This window comes from Microtus ochrogaster, assembly GCF_000317375.1.
Source record: "Microtus ochrogaster isolate Prairie Vole_2 chromosome 14 unlocalized genomic scaffold, MicOch1.0 chr14_random_2, whole genome shotgun sequence".
Taxonomy (NCBI): domain Eukaryota; kingdom Metazoa; phylum Chordata; class Mammalia; order Rodentia; family Cricetidae; genus Microtus; species Microtus ochrogaster.
In genome coordinates, this window is record NW_004949097.1 from 2,838,884 (window position 1) to 2,858,119 (window position 19,236).

Below are 19,236 nucleotides of genomic sequence, written 5' to 3' on the forward strand. Positions count from 1 at the left end.
TGCTGCCTGTTTCTGCCAAGCCAGTGTTGTTGGCAGTGTTCTCAGATGTGGTTTAGTAGTCCCACTTCCAGACTGACTTGTACCCTCTTGTCCTCCCTGTTTGCCTTCCCAGTGAGTACATTCTTCGTTGACATTTTCCTAGTATTAAAATGTTGGGAGTTCTGTGTCACCTGAGAATATATTTGTGACATTTGGACTACAGAGAGAAGACTTATTTGATTTTATGAGAAATTACCAAATTAAGCTTTGTTGCCACCTGTGTCTTAAGACACTATTGTCAAAATTGAAAATGTGGTTGTAAACTCTGACCATTCTGCTGGGTCGCACTTGTGAAGCTTAGATTCTGTGGGTAAGTTTTAAATTAGCTTTTTATAAAGTCAACTTGATCAAATGAATAAGATTTAAACAAATTTGATACTCTTGCTTTGATGGATGTATTATAGGTAAAGAAGAAAAAGTAAAAAAAAAAAAAAAGAAGGGTCTTGAGCTGGGTTTGAGGGCTTTTGCTTTTTCCTCCCCCTTTTTTTTCTGGACAGAAATGGAGGCTGTCTTCAGGCGAATTCCCTAGTGTTTGCTCTGTGTGATCTGGCTCTATATCTGTTTCTGCTAATATGTGGCGTGGATTTCAAGTTGTTTGGGATCGGAATGTGCTCCAACTCAATTCACAGGCATTTTGTTGCAAAACTGGCTTGCTGCCTTCTGTTTTCTTTTTCTGTGTGTTTAGTGGCTGCATTGTTTGTTGCAGTATATGCATTAGCTATCTGTGTTCAGTTTCCTGCAGGCTGACAAAGTGGGAGGGGCTTTCTTTGATACATGGCTGAGTTTTCACTGTGAGTTCTTGAGTTCACGGTGCAGCCATCTTAATTACACTGTTGTGCAATGAGACTGCAGCTGTCTCAAAATGGCTGCTGCCCCCTCTCTGAGGCTTCCCAGGCAGCAGACGTGCCAGTGAGGAGCCTTGTCCCAAGCTGCAGGATCTGAGGTAAGACCCGTGAGCTTTTATCTCTGAGCACTGCAATTAGAAAACATTTGAATATAGCCAGCTTTGTATAGGAAATAAAATTTGCTTGTGAAGAAGTTGGAATGTTCTCTAAGAGCTGTACGCCTGCCTGTATTAGGGAAACAATACATTAGGATGGTGAGGTCAAAGGTTACATTCCTGTGATTTCTCACCATTTTGTTGTCATTGCCAGAACTTTGATCACCACAGTCGTGCTTTTCTAACACACGAGTAACTAAATGTCCCTTGTGTAGTAGACAGAGAATTCACTAGATATTTTTACAAGTTCAAACAGTATATTGAGTATTTTTTTAAAAAGCCATAAATTAGTCTTGTTTGGAAAAAATAGGATTTTTTGCTTTTTAAAATGAGTTATTGTTTGGTAACTTTGTAAAAAGAATACTAATTTTCTCTGTTAATCGTAGAAAATGTATTCTCTTCATTTTTTATTATATGTTTTAGTGTTTTCTCACATGTTGCCTTTTTTATTTTATAATTAATATACATATTTATAGTGACTCACTTTTTCCTTATTTTTTGTTTTAATTGGCATTTGGATTCAGATTTTAAATTTCAAAAATAATTTTACATATAGACCCCCATACCTTTTTCTTTTAAAATCTAATACAGTCTGATGACTAGAGAGCTGGAATAAATACTGTTTTAGTTAACTAATTGACATTGTTATATATATTTAAAACTGTTAACACTGAAAAGGATTGCAAATTTAAGGAATTTTTTTTTTCAGCATTGTAAAACAAATGTTTGCTGAATACTGTAATATACATTTCCAAGGTTACCTAGCAAGTTAGGACAATGTCTCAATGTGGTCCACTGCTGCTTTTGACTTGCTGAGTAACTGAGCTTGTCTTGGGCCCTCCAGTGCTAGGTTCATAGACATCCATCCCGCCATGTATTCCCCAAAGAGTAGATGGAATTTAGTCACATAATTTGGGGAGAAGAACAGTTACGTTTTAAGCTGTGTTTAAGTTGTAGTAGTTGCTAAGTTATTTTCTGAGTGATATAGTATATACTCCTGTAGCTGTGTCAATAGAATATTTAAATATATTCTTGAATAATATAACAGAGAACAATTACTGTGAATATTCTGAATAGAGAAACTTATTTTCTATTTTTGTAAATTTTTGACCCCCCCCCCTTTACTTTTTTTAAAAATAAGAGTCTCATGTGGTATAAGCTGACCTTTGAACATTTGTTCTGTAGATTGGGTTGGCCTTAAACTTGCAATCCTGTTTCAGTCTTTCAGAATTGTAGGCAGGTATCACCATGTCTGGCTCTTTTAAAAGAACAAATTAAAATTTCGCTAAATTAAATTTTTAAGGAAGGTCCTGACACATTAAGGCTATACATAAAGTTTTATTGTATAGTATAGATTTATAAAATTTACTTATCATAGTTGTATTTGATAAATAAGCTATTTATAATACAACTTTGAAATGAGGTCACCTGACTTTTAGAAGCTGAGTGTCCAGATCTGGTTCACATGTTTGTAGAGCTCAGCCTCTAAAGCTTTGGGATTCTGTTTGAATTTATCCTTGAATGCATCTACTTTTTTTCTTTTTCAGTTTTCTTAAAGGTTTATATTAGAACATTAGATCTGATGCTTAATAGTTGAAAATTTCTGCCCTGTTACAAACTTAAATTTATACCTCCTCTTGGTTATATTCATTTTTAAATAAAATAGGTAGGTTTTTTTGTGTAATTAATCTCAAGTAAAATGATGACTCATCATAATTTGAATGATAATGTTATAAATCATCCAGTCATGTTCCTTGCCCCAAAAACGGAAACAGGAAGAGTTGGTGGGGGTGGGAGTCTGCTGTCTTTCTGAAAGGTCATGACTTCTGCCGCTCTCCCTTCTCCCTTTCCATGTTGAGCACTTCAGTGTCTTGGTGGAAGCATGGGGAGAGAGGAAATAATAGTATTGAAATATGTAGGTTTGAAAAAATTACATAAGATAGCCCCTTGGTGTTTAGTGTGGAGGGAAACTGACTAGGTTGAAATTATTGAGCAGTTTATGTTGGCATTCACGTTTTTTGCCTTCTGTTGCTGAGAATAGAATTGCCTCTCATACTTACCAGTTACGCATGGGGAAGTTCTAAACTCCTGGTACTTAGGCTATCAGTGCTAACTTTTTCATTGCCGTTTTCCAGTTTTAAAGTTTATAAACTTAAACTAGGCCTTGGATTATTTTGGGTTGGTGGCAGTTTTCAAATTTTCTGTGAATTAGAGGTTAGACATTATGCTGGATATATATGGGCATGATATAAATTCTGGGAACTGAATTCTATTTTTGGTTTTTCAAGACAGGATTTCTCTGTGTAGCCCTGGCTCTCTGTGTGTAGCCCTGACTGTTCTGGAACTGTTCTCGCCCTGTAGACCAGGCTGGCCTCAAGCTCACAGAGATCCACCTGCCTCTGCCTCCCAAGCACTGGAATTAAAGGTGTGCACCACCACCAGCTGGCTGGGAACTGAATTCTTGAGACCATTTGTTGTCCGTTCTCTTTCCCCTCTCTATTGTTTATCCCCTTCCATAACCTATTTAAAAACAGCGTAAGTCTCCTAAGGAAATGTTGGGATTGCGGAAAGTGCATTGATTTAAGATTCCACACTTAAATATGAATCCTTCTTTGGCTTCTGTTTTCTGATACTGATTCATTCTGTTTCTTCAGTTTATCACTTCTCAGATGTCACATACTCATCATGTGTGACTAGATCAGAGTATTTTGGGAAAGGATGGGGAATTTCTCATATAATTCGTGCTGCAATACATTCCTAAGTAACGCCTGACTCGAGTGTTGTTGTCACGGAATTGTAAGTGTAGGGCAAACGCTGCAGTTGTAGTCTGGCTGAGTCTTGCAGATATGTCTTAAGAAAAACAGCTTCTCCAAGAATTGACTCAAATTCATGGCCAAGTGCTTCCTGTGCTTCTGGAACAGAGGAGGAGCGGGGAGGGCCTTAGTTCTCGTTCAGTGCCACAGACTGACAGCTGCTAGACTGATCTTTATCCTTTAACTACTGTCAGTCAGTTTTTTAGTTAACATCTAACATAAACTTTATTAAAAACCCATATCTCGCCTCTTAGATCTTAGCTGGGGCAGTGGTATTCCTGTATTTCTTTTTGGTAATGTCGTCTGAGTAGCTAAGTCTCAGACGGTTCATCCTCTTTACTGTTAGGCTCCTCGCCAGTTCACTTAGAATCCCCTTTGTACTCAATTAGTGGGAGTGTTGATAGCCTCAATATCTAACATACAGTTTCTAAACCAGAAGAAAATAAACATAAATAAAATCTAGTCTAGTGTACTTAACCTAGGGAGACCTAACATATGTGAAGTAAGTGTATTCTTTACGAGATGTGGTACCTTTGTTAGCATTTTTTTCTAATTAAATTTTTTTGAGGTTTATTTTTATTTTATGTATATGAGTGTTTTGCCTGCATGTATGTCTACACATCACATATGTGTGCAGTGCCTACAAATGCCAGGAAAAAACATTGTTTCCCCTGAACCTGGAGTTAAAGATGGTTGTTAGCTAGTGTGTGTGCCAGGAATTGAACCTGGGTCCTCTGGAAGAGCAGTCAGTACTTTTAACTGCTGAGTTATCTCTTCTATCCCCCCCCCATGTTAGAGTACTGTGGGGCCTAATAGAGAGACTTATTGATGTCAGCCTAGGATTCAAAGTGAGAAGATTGAAGTAAGTGCTCAACTGGAAATGTCCAAAGGACCCTGAGGTTTACTTCCGTTAATAGCGTCATTGTTAGAGACACCATTGGTTTCAGCCAATCCTGAGGGGGGTATATAATAAAAAATTAAATTGCTGATGTAAGTAAAGTAACATTTTGTCAAAGGTTTCTAACAAAATTGAACACAATTTTAACACCTAATGAATTTTTAATAGGAAGTTTTCTTAGCTGAAGATACTTTCTGATTAAATACTTTTCTTGCATAGATAATATTGGAAGCCAATATAAAGTTAGCTTCAGAAATTCCTCTTTCCATTCGTTACCTGCACCATGTCAGATGTGAAAAATTGCTTTGATGGTGTATGGACTGGTGAATTACCATTGTGGCCAGCGAGCATTTGAAGACACGTTTTCCAGAGTGTCAGTCCATTTTTTTTTTTTCCCAGGCTGGCCTAACCTCTTCCTGCCTCAACCTCCTGAAAGCTGTGATTGCAGGAATATGCCACCGTGCCTAGCAGCTTCTTGACATTCATGAAATAAGGAACTCCAAGGAAAATACTCCATTTTGGAAGTAGATTTCAAGGTAAAAGTGAAACTATTAAAGAATGAAAAGGTGGCTGACTTGTCCAGGAGACAGACTCCCCTGGTTTTCTCTATTCCCACACTGCCCAAAGATGTGTGGGAGAAAGCAGAACCTCTATTTGGATAGCCTCAATAGTTCAGGTGAACGTTCACAAAGTGGGCTTTTGTTTCTTTTGTTTTTGTTACTGATTCATAATAGTTTATAATTGGAACTATGAAGAACTGCGTCAGTTGACTACCGCAAATATACAAATTTAAAGAGGAGGAAATTAACCTGAGGGTTATCTGCAGAGTTCTGAGTTTGCCTGATGGTGGTGTTTGTTGTCCCCTCTGAGGTAAGTCAGAGGCAGCTGGTGAAGGATTGTGACTGGTGTGGTGTTTCTCTGTAGGATGCGCAAGTTCATGCATCACAGCGGGAAGCACTTGCACAAATATCAGGAAAGGAGATTTCTGCTGGTGCTACTTACTGTTCACTTGATTATTCTATCTCTTTTGCCATTCTTGGACCAGTAGAGATGATTAAAGGATCAGAAAGTACACGTTAGCTCTCTGGAGTAAGAGGATTCTAAGTTAGAGGCCAGCTTAGACAACTTAACCAGACTCTGTCTTAAAAATTGTCAAGCAAGAAACTGCCTTTGCGTGTAGACTAGGTGAGTGCCCCGTGGAGGAACTGTTTGTTACAGAGCCAAGTCTTGGTTCCCCATGGCATAAAAGCTGTGAGAGAGTCTAGATATTTTTTTTTATCAATTTGATAAGTTTTATGCAACTGATTTTTATTAGTTGCATAAAAAGTGATTTATGTTCATTTTATTTTTATGTCTTTTACTTTTCAAGCAATTCTTTTCATTGTACATTACAAAAATACTTTCATGCTAGTGTATTCTAAATAAAATGTTAGTTCTCTGCTGCTATTGGCTTAAGAAGCTATGAGTTAGATAACTATCCTTATTTTTGGCACTTCCAGTAGCAGGAGTTTTGAGCTGTTTTTGATTAATTTCCTACAACTGATTATCTCATTTGATACTAAAATAATGTTTTACTGCTTATTATTTACATCATGTTTTTGCTGGACCAAACTCAAAGTTAGATGCTTAACCAAGTGAGAAGAGGAAAAGGAGACTCCTAATTAGAGACTGAAAGTGAAGTCAGTTACACCTGATTTCCAGCCCTTGGACAGCTGAGGCAGGAGGATCTAGCCTAGTGGTTTTCAACCTTTCTGAGGCTGTGACCCCTTAATACAGTCTCTTATGTTGCAGTGACTTCCAACCACAAATTATTTTTATTGCTACTTGATAGCTGTAATTTTGCTAGTTATGAGTTGTAGATATTTGTGGATCCCTGTGAAAGGGCTGATCCATCCCTAAAGGGGTCATGACACACAGGTTGAGAACCTCTGATTCAAGGTTTCAGGCCAGCCTGGACCCAAATAAATGTGGTACTTTGAATAAGAATGGCCTCTAGCCTGGCGGTGGTGGCGCACACCTTTAATCCCAGCACTCGGAGGCAGAGGCAGGCCTGTGAGTTCTGAGGCCAGCCTGGTCTACAAGAGCTAGTTCCAGGACAGGCTCCAAAGCTACAGAGAAACCCTGTCTTGAAAAACCGAAAAACAAAAAAAAGAAAGGCCTCTATAAATTCATATATTTGAATTTTTAGCCACCAGGGAGTGGAATTATTTGAAAGAATAAGTGTTGCTTTGGAGGAAGAGTGTCATGAAGTGAGTGGGCTTTGAAATTTCAAAAGCCCCTGCCAAGCCTAGTCTCTCTCTGCCTGTGAATCAGGATGTAGCTCTCAGCTACTTCTCTAGCACTATGCCTGTCTGCCTTTTGCTATGCTTCCCACCATGATGCTAATAGACTAAACTTCTGAAGCTCTAAATAAGCCCACAATTAAATTCCTTTCTTTTGTAAGAGTTGGTTTAGTCTCTCTCTTCACAGCAGTAGAACAGTGACTAAGACAGAAGTTGGTACCGGGGTACCAGTTGGTATTGCTGTTACAGGCCTGACCATGATCCTTGTGGGAGGAATATGGAAGACTTTGGGACTTTAGATTAGGAAAGCAGTTGAACTTTAAGTGGGATTTAATGGGCCATGCTAGGAGGAGCATGGAAGACAGTGGTGCTGAGAGCAGTCTAGATTATGATGCCCAACTCCAGAGCTTTCAGATGGGGAAGAGACTGTTTCTTGTGATATTTTGGCCAAGAATGTGACTGCTTTCCGCCCTTGTTTGAAAAATCTGCCTGAGGCTCAATTGAAGAGTTTTGAATTAATGGCCTTCACAGAGGGGATTTCAAGATAATTTAATATTGACTGGGTTGTGTGATTGTTAGTGGCCATCCTAATGCAGATCTATTATGAAATGGAGCAAGCTGGACAAAGAAATATACAGAATGTACAGTTTGAGGAGAAAAAGAGCACAAGGAAGCAACGGAACTAAGTCTAACGCTCATGCAGATAATTAGTAAATAGGAGTTTCTTTGGTCATGATGTCTCTTCATAGCAATAGAACGGTGTTAAGACACTAGAAACCTGGATGACTTCTAACATCTTCAGCTCTATTTATTTGTTTGTTTGTTTGTTTGTTTGTTTGTTTATTTATTTATTATGTATACAATATTCTGTCTGTATGCCTGAAGGCCAGAAGAGGTCGCCAGACCTCTTTACAGATGGTTGTGAGCCACCATGTGGTTCTGGGAATTGAACTCAGGACCTTTGGAAGAGCAGGCAATGCTCTTAACCACTGAGCCATCTCTCCAGCCCCACGTCTTCAGTTCTTGAGGCTTTATGATGAATGTGGTACTTCTGTTTAGATCTGTGCTGCCCCACCCCCATCATTCCCACCTAGTATTAAGTGTGTGGTTAATTCTGAAGTTGCATTGTTTTTGCTGTTTCTTAATTTATCTGCTGGGGTGGACTGGGCAGGGTGGACAGCTCTCCAGAGGACAGCGCAATTAATTGTCTGAGAAGAATTTCCTTTTGGTTATTGTCTCTCCCAGGTAACGTCTATAGTTATCTGCATATTCATATAGAGTCTCATTATTATAGGAAGGGTAACTTAAGTTAGAAATAAGATTAAAATTATAGAACAGGACTTAGACGATGGCTAATTGGTTAGGAGAGCTTACAGCTCCTGCAGAGGACAGGAGTTTAGTTCCCAACATCCACTTCAGGTGGCTCACAACTGCCTTCAGCATCAGTTCCAGAGATCTGGCACCTCAGGTCTCTGTGGTTCTTTTTTTTTTTTTCTTTCTTTTTTGTCTAGCATTTACATGGACATATCTATATGTAAACATACACACATACATACAAGTAATCTAAAATAATAAAAACAAATCTAAAAATAGTAACATTTTGAGAAAATATCTTAGCATTTTAAGTACTTTTTATTTTTATTTATTTATTTTATTTGGTTTTTATTATTAGCTAGGCGGAGGCAGGTGGATCTGTGAGTTCGAGGCCAGCTCTGGTCTACAGAGCGAGTTCCAGGACAGCCAGGGCTGTTACACAGAGGAACCCTGTCTCAAACAACAACAACAAAAAAAACCCCAAACACACAAAAGAAATGTGGCACTAGTTTTTGGATTTGACTATAGTTTAGGTAATTTGCACTTTTAAAATTAAGTGGGGATAAAAAGTAGAGTTTGTATCAGTAAATCATAAATTAGCTTAAAACAATTTAAGCAGAGGCATCCACATCTGTTGGCTGTGACTTGATGCTTGCTCACAGGGGCTAGCTAATTGAAATGGCGCGTCAGCAATCATTTGAGAGGAATTTGGTACTGACATTCGGAACCGACTGCATCCTTGTGTTGAGGAAGAACACGCTTTAGTGATGTTAGGTGGTGTCAGTAAGTATGTTGAATTGTTTGACTGTCATGATAATGGTTCCTGAGTATGTGCATCTTATTTTGTCAAAGTTTGCTTAATGAAATTTATATTTACTCAATAAAATTTGAAAAATAGTTGTAATTAGAGTGAAGATAGCTTGTAGTTATAATTTACAGTTTTAATGATTGCCAAATTAACAAATACTAAATTTTATTCCGTGAAACAAGTAAGCTAAGGTATTTTTTAAAAAAATCTTTGGGGATTAAATTGTTTCTTGTGACAGGAGTTGAATTTAAATTATATAAAAGTTAGAAGTTGTTTTTGTTTTATTCCTTGGAATTGAATTCTTTTTGTGGCTAGCTAGACGTCTTCTAGAACCAGTCAGTGCCTGTTGGAGAAGGAATGGGGAGGGTTTTCTCACCAGTACTCTCCTTTAGTTTGCTCTTGAAGATAGGGCTGCTTTATGTAAATTGTTCTTCCTGGCGCCAGCTAGCTGGAACTGCAGTCTGGTGTGCAGTGGCAGCGAGTAATATGTGTCATGGACTTGCTCTTTGGAATGTGTGAGAATTTGGTGTTTGGGCTGATAGAATAGAGTTGAAGCATTAGTGTTACAGTAATGACATCTCCAAAGTCGATAGTGAACACGGGTACAAGAGCAGCTGTGAGCTTTTTAACCTGTAAATATTGCTTCTAGAGACTGTGCCTCCTGATGCCTTTGATGATAGGTGGGAGGTACCTAAGTGCCCGCAGTTGCTGCAGACCCACAGTTGACAGCATGGAAAAACAGCACAAAGAATTTGGATTCTAGGCTTTTTCACTGGAAACAGTCATTTTGAAGATGAACTCCTGTCTGTGTTCTGAGCGCATCACTAATAGATTGACAGTTTTTGGCTCTTGGCTAACGGGACTGTTTGCTGCAGAAACTGCACAGCAGATGTGAAACACCAAAAGGAATCATAATCTGTAGCCAACTGTATTGTATTGTACTCCTGATTGTTTTTATGAGTATGAATCAAATACATTTAGACTCAGGGCTAACCCTAGAAGTCTCATTAGATTTTAAAGTTTACAGTGGCTTAAATGAAGAGGAAATCTTTTGACAGTATCAAGCTGCCCTCAGGTAAGAGATTCAGGTTCCTTTTCTGTGCCACCTCTGCACCCCAGGTACTGTATCGGTCTCTTTGCCTTTAGGCAGAGTTTTGTTGTTTTCAGCTGTAGTAATAACAGGATTAGTAGATTGCTAATGTTAATATTCAGAAGGTTTTTGAGAGACATATTTGGATTTGTTCTTTTAAAGAGATGTCATTTCCATCCTTAAATTCCTTCACATTTGAATTGAAATAAACTAATAATGAAGCTAGCTTCATGTGGCTATTGCTCATGCATATAATCTATTTATACTGCATATGCATCAGTTTTAGATCTTTCTTCATTATCGCCGGTTACCTTGTTCTCAGTTAAACCAGCACTAGGTGGTGTGTGAAGAGAGGGCATTCCCTTCCCTTAGCTCACTGTAAAGTCTAATGCACGGTAACATGGCACTGTAGAGCAGACTGCCTCTGCTCATTCACATTGATTTCCTGATGTGTTAAAGAATAGGGTGTTTATAGAAAATAGTAGGGTCAAAGTTTTCATTCCATATTTGTAATCATTTCTTTTCCAAATATTTCAATTTATCACAGTTTTTAACGTGCATTTAACATAGGAATTCCAGTACATCTACTACTTTATTTTGGAGGTTGGCCAGTAGAATACAGGCATTGTTATTCTTGTGTTGTATGCTTGAAACACTACTTCCCATGAAAATAAAAACAAGTGTGTATAATAGATGCTTTCTATAATTACTATAAAGATAGAAAGATGAAGAAATGCACATATGTGTGATTATTAATGTCATGGTCAGATATTTGATATTTCAAATTGATGTCAGTTTTGGGAATAGGTATAAGGAGGATGAAGTGCAAAGTAGTGATGCCAGCTAAAGGAAATAGAGGAAGAAACCACAGTGGGCCATTCTCTTCTCTGTCTTCCTCTCTAGAAGATAAACACTAGGCTTTCCCTGCAGCTTTAGAATGTTACTAGGTGGGGTTTTGCAATTCTAGCTTCTGAAAGGTAACTGGTCAATAGTACTATATTATGTATTTAAAGAGCTAGCTATGATAGAGTATAGCCATGTTTCACAAGTGTGGAAAGTTAACTGTTGCCTTTTGAATGTTTTGCTTATTAATATTTTTAATACAGAAATTTATGTTTGTATGTTGTAACTCAGTCATGATTACAATGATAATAGAAAACAATTTTTAGTGATTTTTGAGATTAGATAATTTTATTGGTGTGAGGCACACAGACATCTGAAACATTTAGGAAATGTTCCCATGTATTTTGAGCCATAACATTTGAAGGAAATGTTGGACTAGAAAGGTCGTTAATGGGCTAGTATTTATATATAGGAAAAGAAGAAAGTTACTGAACTCCAGAGTTTCAAGCCAGCCTGGAGTGAGACCTTGAATGAAAAAAAGCCAAACCAAAACCAAGCAAACTTTGGGGGATAAAAGAGTTTTTGTTTTGTTTGCTTTAAATAAAATTGTTTAGTTTACTGTAGAAGCACAGAAGTTGGAAGTGAACTAAGCAGCCACCCTGGAGTAGTTGGGACTTTGCTTTCTGCCCAGGAACAACTTCCTGGCAGGGAATCCTCTTGTTTCTGCATTGACATTCTAGTGGCCAGAGGGTGAGAGAGCAGTTCCTTGTTAGTCCTGTATGATCCTGCATGCTCAGGCTAATGGACTTTTGAGACAGAGCTGGCGCCTGTTGTCTCTCTACCCTATGCTATGTATTCCTGAAGCCACTGATGGACGTTGTATTTCCTAGGCTGTATGTAGTGTTTATTTTCCACAACTTTTCCTCATACAACATGTTCTAGATCATTCTTTAGAATGGGCATCCTGAATTTGATTTTATAGGTATTAAAAGATTGTCACTGATGTTCAGATAAACCTACTACCCTAAAAATGTACCCCTTCTCCGTGACTTTCTGTCTCTGGTCTGTGGTCTAGCTCTGTTTAGTAGCCATTCTGTACTGTTGACGGTTTTAAGTTTATTCATTCATTCGTTTGTTTGTTTTTTTACTTAGGTTTCTTGTAAAACTTGACTTTCCTAGAACTTTCTGTAGACCAGGCTGGCCTCCAACTCATAGAAAGCTGCCTGCCTCTGCCTCCCAGGTGCTAGGATTAAAGGCGTGTGTGCGCCACCCCACCACCCAGCTTTTTTTTTTTTATGTTTATTTATTTGTTTGTGGACTTTTGAGAGTCAAGTGTTTTCCTTCCACTTTCACTTATGTGGGTTTGGGAGATTGAACTCAGGTCATTAAATGTGAAAAGCCTTTGTCCGCTGATACATTCTTACCAGCCCAGGGTTTATAATAAATCCAAACTATTCAGTCTTTCTTGGTGCTCCATTGGTGATCTATAAGTTACTCGAATATTTGAGACAAGTAAGTTTTCTTATATTTCTGTCTTTCACATTTCTGTTATTTTAGTGCTCTTTCTGAGTCTTGCTTACTAAATTTTCCTTTTATCTTTTCATTATTTGTCAGCCATATTTGAGTTTTTTCATGATTTCAGCTTTTGCTGTATTAAGTTGACAGTATATCTTTCTGTCTTTATTAATGTTTTTTTGGTTAGTGCAATTAAATGCACTAACATTTTTGAACTAGTACAATTATGGCTAACCTTTGTTTAAAAAAGAAACTGACCTTGTTAACTAGTGACATAGAATCTTTTATTAAGCTTACTGATATATAGAGCCATTCACTAACTTATTTATTCAGTTAGAGACTAGGTCCCTCTGCATAAGCCCTGGCTGGAGCTCACTCTAGAGCATGCTGGCCTTGAACTCAGACCAGCCTGCCTCTGCCTTCTGAGTGCCCAAGAACATCAAGTTTTAAAGGACTAGTTTATTAGAATTACTTAGGATGCATTCGGTTAGTGCTTTGCTGTTATTTTTTATAAATTGCCCTCTTAATCCAAGTTTTTTTTTAATTTATAGAGATAATCTTTCTCTTATTCTGCTGAAATATATAATTTTATTATGTGTGGGTTTTTGCTATTGAATTTATGAAAATCTTATTACCACATGTGAGGTCACTTTATATTTGTTATAAATTTGGTACATTCGTAATTTTTTGCTGTATTTGTAAGAGTTTTACATTTTGGCTCTATTGGTATGCGATTCTATATATTTCTCTAGCATTCTAGGTTGTTAATAGATTCACTATTTTTATTGCATCTATAGATTTATGAAGTGTGTATATTTCTGCTTGTGGATGTTTCCTTCTGAATTTCTGAGTGCTGTTGCTTTGCGTGATTCGAAGTACATTATTTAATGTGTCTGACAGGCGCGTGTGGAGTGGCTTGCACCTTCCCTCATTAGAGTGAATCTCTTGACTCCATTACTTGATTTTCACATTGAAACTTTAAAAATATGATACACATAGCATTTGTTTATATATGTTCCTCTAATTTTGTGTCAGCATTTGGCTAGCATGTGTAATTTTTTGTTCCTAAATTTCATAGCTTCTGTATTGCTTTATTATAAGATTTGTCTCCTTGGTGGAATACATATATGATGATTTTTTTTAAAAAATGTTTTTAAGAACTTGAAGTTCAGCTCTGTGTGTGTATATTTTTCCCTGAGGGATGTGTTCTGTCCTGCTAATTTCTTCATCTCTTCTACATAGTTTGTGCCCCCCACCCCGCTGTGAACTTTGGGATTTTAGTTCTGAATATTTATTTGAAAGATGAATCTGCAATTTTTCATCTTGTCTATGAGCTAATTTTTTGTTTGGATAATTGTTTCTTTTATCTGATATCTTGATGTAATATTTTAATAAGGACCCACTGTTTTTCAGACTTTGCTTAGAAGTAGCATCCTTATTTTTCTATCCTTGTTAATTGCTAGTTTAGGCTGTTAACCAGGAAAAGCAAACAAAACCCTTTCCCTTTGGACTTTGAGAGTAGTGTTTTCTTTTAGCATTCACTATTGCTGAGGACAAACTGAATGTCAGTTTGCTCCTTTATTTAGTCTTTGCTTACTGGGCTTATGGAATCTTATGATATACTGAGTACCAACATTTTATTTTGCTTGTTTGATTTTCAGTATCCAGTGGTCCTTAATTTATTCAGCACTGAGTTTTTTTGTTTTATTTTTCCTTCCTGATGTTTCCCTGCCTCCCCCTACTCTAGAAAATGACTGTCAAGTGTGCATGCCCCCCATAGTTACTAGCCTGAAGAGTTGTCCTTTGCAGAAGGAACAGAAATTTTGGATGCTGATTAACCAGATCATTTCACTTGACTCTCATTTTTAATTTCTAAGATTAGGATTAACTTTCTTTTAAGAACATTTATTTTTACTATTTTTAGTTATGTTTATTATGGTCTGTGTGTGGGTTGTGTGGTCCTGAGTACAGGTACCTTTGGAGACCAGAGGCACCAAATCTTTGTGGAGCTGGCATACAGTTGTGAGCTGGCCAAACTCAGGTCCTCAGAAAAAATAGTGTGTACTCGAAACTGGCGAGCCATCCCTCCGACCTGAGTTTATTTGTACTCTTTTTTAATTATTAAATGTGTGTATGTGCCTACATGTGTGTCTGCACCGTGTGTGTGCAGTGCCCGTAGAGGCCGAGAAGAACGTGTTGGGAATTGCAGAGTTGTTAGCCATCATGTGTGCAATTGGAATTGAACCCTGCTCCTCTAGAAGAGCAGCCAGTGCTCTTAACAGCTGAGCTATCTCTCCAGCCTCCTACTGGACATTTTTTGACACAGAACTTTTCAGAGGTTTCATCACACCTTTAAAAATATCAACTACATTCTTCTAACCTGTCTAGTGTTAGCTTGGATGCTCCTTTATTTTTGAAAACTATTTTCTTAGTTTGCAGTGTAACTGTGTATTCTGTCATCTGCCTCTTTTAAACAGTTGGGCACATCCTGAGCTAAAGAGGCCAGATCTCCCCCCCCCCCCATGAGATAAGAGGGTCAGGGTCAATGCCTATTTGATCTCATAAATGATCCTGATTAATTCTTCCAACAGTGTATGGCATAACTTCTGTATATTAATGCTAACTGGAAGTAGTTTGCAGCGGTAAAATCGAAATATTATTTGAATTTTCTGTTTATTTTCCCCTTAATCATTTGTAGCTATTCCCTTTTTCTAAGTGGTCCTCAAGAATTTGCTTAATTTTCATTGTATCATTGGATGGTCCATTGTTTTCCATATAGTCTGTTTGGTGTTGTACTCAAATCTAACTTGGTTATTCTTAAATCATTTAAGAAGCTGTGTCCTTATTTATTTATGCTTTGGACCATTCTATTGCACTGTTACTTTCAAACAATTACTACTTTGTCATAAGCTTTTGTATTTGGTGGGAAAACTTTTTGATTCTTTATAAACCACTTCTTCTGTTTTAGATATTAATCTTAAAATTTCTGTTATGATACAAAAATTATGTCGGTGAAGCTTTGACTAGAATTTCTTTTGATAGTTTTTATTTTTTAGGACGATGTATTTTCTACATTGAGTCATGTCTTGCATAATTCTAATATTGCACATATTTTTAAATCCATATAAATGTTTTTAGATACCTTTCCTTTGATGTTTTGGACATGTTTTTCTTACTGTATATTCTACAGGTGTTTGAACAGACTGACTTGGTTAGGGTGTCTACAGTAGTAAGTAGCATCACACCGTTCCTGCTGGTTTAAGTGTGAAGATTTCTGATTGAAATGATCTTTGTTTGCTTAAGGAATGATCTTGACAATGCTAAGTTTTATTCTTATCAGTGTTAATTTGCATAAATGAACGAGTTGTGAAGTGCTCAATGCTCACTCAGTTTTATTAAGAAATGGCAGCTGTGGTTCGTGATTTTTTTTTTTTTGGATTTTTATTGCATTTTCTAAATTTAAATTATTTCAGTTTTAAAATACCGGGCGGTGGTGGCGCACTCCTGTAATCCCAGCACTTGGGAGGCAGAGACAGGCAGATCTCTGTGAGTTCGAGGCCAGCCTGGTCTACCAAGGGAGTTCCAGGACAGGCTCCAAAGCTACAGAGAAACCCTGTCTCGAAAAACAAAACAAAACAAACAAACAAAAAAATAGCATAATTTAATGTGGAAGCATTACCCTTTGTTGTTAGCCAGGCATATAGAGATACAGAAATGTGAGGGATGTGGTTGGTTTTCTCCAATCCCTGACGTCCTGATGTCATGGCAGTCCCATACATTGTTCTCACGACTGTATTCAGTGGGCTACGGAGCTGTTGCAGTGGCTTTGTTTTTACTAGAAGAGGAGCTTAAGAATTGTAAAACCTTCTGAGGACTGTAAGTTTTCACAAATATCCGGATATGGCACTAGGTGCTTTTGGCTTGTAGATTTTACTGTATGTCATTGGGAGATTTTTCCCTTTCTCTATTCCTCCTCATTTTTCTACCTCTTCCTCTTCCCTTCCTCTTTCTTTTTTCTCCTCCTCCTTCTTGTCTTCTTTTTTAAATTCTGGAGGCTCTAGGCTCAGTTAAATCCTTTAATGTGGCAGACAGCCAGATTTCCAATAGGCCCAAGCTGAGCATGCTGCTGTTGCTTAGCAACTACTTGAGAAGTCTTTGTCTATGACTGAATTATAAATAGGGTTATGAGCAGAGTGCAGTTTAAAATGGGATTGGAAAGAAAGTCATACTCTTTGAATTTGAGGGTTTAAAGAATTTTTTAAAATGCAGTGTTTAGAAATCTAGCTTATAAAAATTAAGCTTACCATGAAGACAATAAAGGCTTTATAAGTTCATGTCTTTTTATTATTTTTATTTGTGTGTGTGGTGCACGCGAATATGTGTTTGTATATGCTTGTGGGTGTTTTTGGAACATAAAATAGGGTTTTGGATCCTGTGGAGTTGGAGTTAACAGCAGTTGTGAGCTGAGAGATGTAGGTGCTGGGAACCAAATTCAGGTCCTTGCAAGAATCACCAGGCCATTTCTTCCACCCCCTAAAGTATAGTCTCTTTTTTTTGCAGTTTTTGTGGTTTTATTTAAACACAAATAAAACGTGCACGCAAGCCATCTACTCATTCTCTTCGCTGCACAGCCTGGCGTTGGGATTGGTGACTCTGATGGCCAGCTGCGCTGCTCTTTCCACGATGGCTTTTCGGTTCTGGGAGGAAACATTGTGAGCAATCTCAGCACAGTAAGACTTGTTGCACATCAGCAGCACCTCCAGCTCCTTGACGTTGTGGACCAGAAACTTCCAGAAGCCGCTAGGCAGCATGTGCTTGGTTTTCTTGTTGCTCCCGAAACCAATGTTGGGCATCAGGATCTGGACCTTGAATCTTCTCCGCGCCCTGTTGTCAATACCTCTGGGTTTCCTCCAGTTTTGCTTAATCTTGACATATCGGCCTGACTGGTGCCGGATGAACTTCTTGGTCCTCTTTTTGACTATCTTGGGCTTCACCAGAGGCCTGAGGGCAGCCATGATGCTGCAGCAAAGGAGATGGCAGCCACCTTGCAGGTAGCGCTGAGGAAGAAGCTATAGACTCTTAAAAGATGAGAAATACCCGTTTTGTGATTGTTGGTTTGTGTGTGTGTGCGTGCATGTGAGTCTGGGAGGTGTCAAAAGCTAGTCCAGAGCGTGGGAGCATCTGAAACTGGAGTTACAGATATGCTCTGAGTTGCCTGATGTGGGTGGGAGCTCTTAACTGCTGAGCCATCTCTCAGTCTTGCAGTCTTTCGATGTTTAGAATTAAATGTTGTAATAAAGACACGAAAGCTAGAGGACTACTCCTACAGCCTGTTCATGCATGTAGAAAAAGACTACATGCCTGTATTTCATATACACCCACCTGGAATATATGATCCAGTTATAATAACACTTCCTGTTATACTATATTTTATATGCTTATATGCCTTTAATCCCAGCACTTGGCAGAGGGATCTTTTTGAGTGTGAGGCCAGCCTGGTCTATACAGTGAGTTCCAGGACAGCTACATAGAGAAACCCTGTCTCAAAAAACCAAACCAAACCAAACAAACAAAAAAGTGTTCAATAATAACTAATGGAGCCAGCTATAGTGGTGTTCACTTGTCTCTCTGCAGAGACGAAGGCAGGAAGCCCCATGAATTCTTCTCTAGTAGCTCAACCTATAATACTCAACTTTTAAGGAATATTTGCCAGCAATAAATAGATTAGATTCTTCTTACTTTTTTTCCTGGGAAAAATTTTAGAATGGGAAGTATGCTCAGCAGAGATTTTGCTGTATGTATGTCTGGTTCTCAGTTGATGGATGAGTGAAGCTTTGGAGGAGAGAAGCTACAGGTGGCATTTCATCCCTGCTGACCTTGGAGCTCAAGGAGCCTTTCCAGGGTGTTTGTTAGTTGTTCAATTGGTTGTTTAAGGTACCTTGATTACGCAGGTTCCTCACAAATATGAATTGATATTGTTTGGCTATTTTGAATAATGCTTGAGATTTCATGCTTTCTTGGTTTTCTCAAAGTAAAACTGACCAAGTATAAGTAAAAAATGTAACTGCTCTAAATACAGTGAAAGAAAATAGAAATAGGGTTGTATTTAAAGTCATATTAATGATCTAGGTTTACCAAAGACATTTTCCCATCAGTAGTGCCTTATTAACAAAATTAGATCATGAGTGAGGAAAAACCCTCTAATTAGTTGTAGCTCACAGGTTAATTTATACTGCTTGCTTTTGTGATGAGGATAATAGTGTAGATACAATGTTCAAGATTTTATTTTAATCCTTTTTATTAAGATATAAGTATAGTTAGATAGTTTGGATATCCAACAAATAAGAATACAACATTAAGAAAAATTTAGCTTTATTTATATTTTATGTAAACTGTTTAAAATAAGAGCTATTATATTCTAGATAAAACTCCATTTTAAAATTTAGCCATTGTGTTATTAGAAGGTGGGTTTAATCTTTATTATCTATCTGTTTATGGGACTTTTACTATTTAAAATGGTTTGTATTTGATTCCCATCACCTCAAGAACAAAATCAGAAACAAACAAAAAAAGAAAAAAAGAAGAAAGAAAAAAAAAAGAAAAACACATCAGACAAGTGCCTGTTCTGACAGGA

At 37.7% G+C, this 19,236-nt stretch overlaps 1 protein-coding gene and 1 pseudogene across 3 annotated transcripts in view; one reads left to right on the forward strand and one right to left on the reverse strand.

Moving 5' to 3' along the window:
* Positions 1 to 19,236, forward strand: part of Atf7ip (activating transcription factor 7 interacting protein) — an 82,080-nt gene that overhangs the window by 13,718 nt on the left and 49,126 nt on the right. Inside the window, exon 1 of one of the 3 annotated variants that reach the window (XM_026787906.1) lies at positions 658 to 982. The exons of 1 other annotated variant lie outside the window; for it this stretch is intronic. The gene's annotated coding sequence lies outside the window, so the exon portion shown is untranslated. Of the gene's footprint in view, positions 1 to 657; positions 983 to 9,979; positions 10,230 to 19,236 lie in introns of those variants that run through there. One more of the 3 variants, XM_026787905.1, reaches the window with a different exon arrangement.
* LOC101980659 lies at positions 17,201 to 17,647 on the reverse strand (annotated as a pseudogene).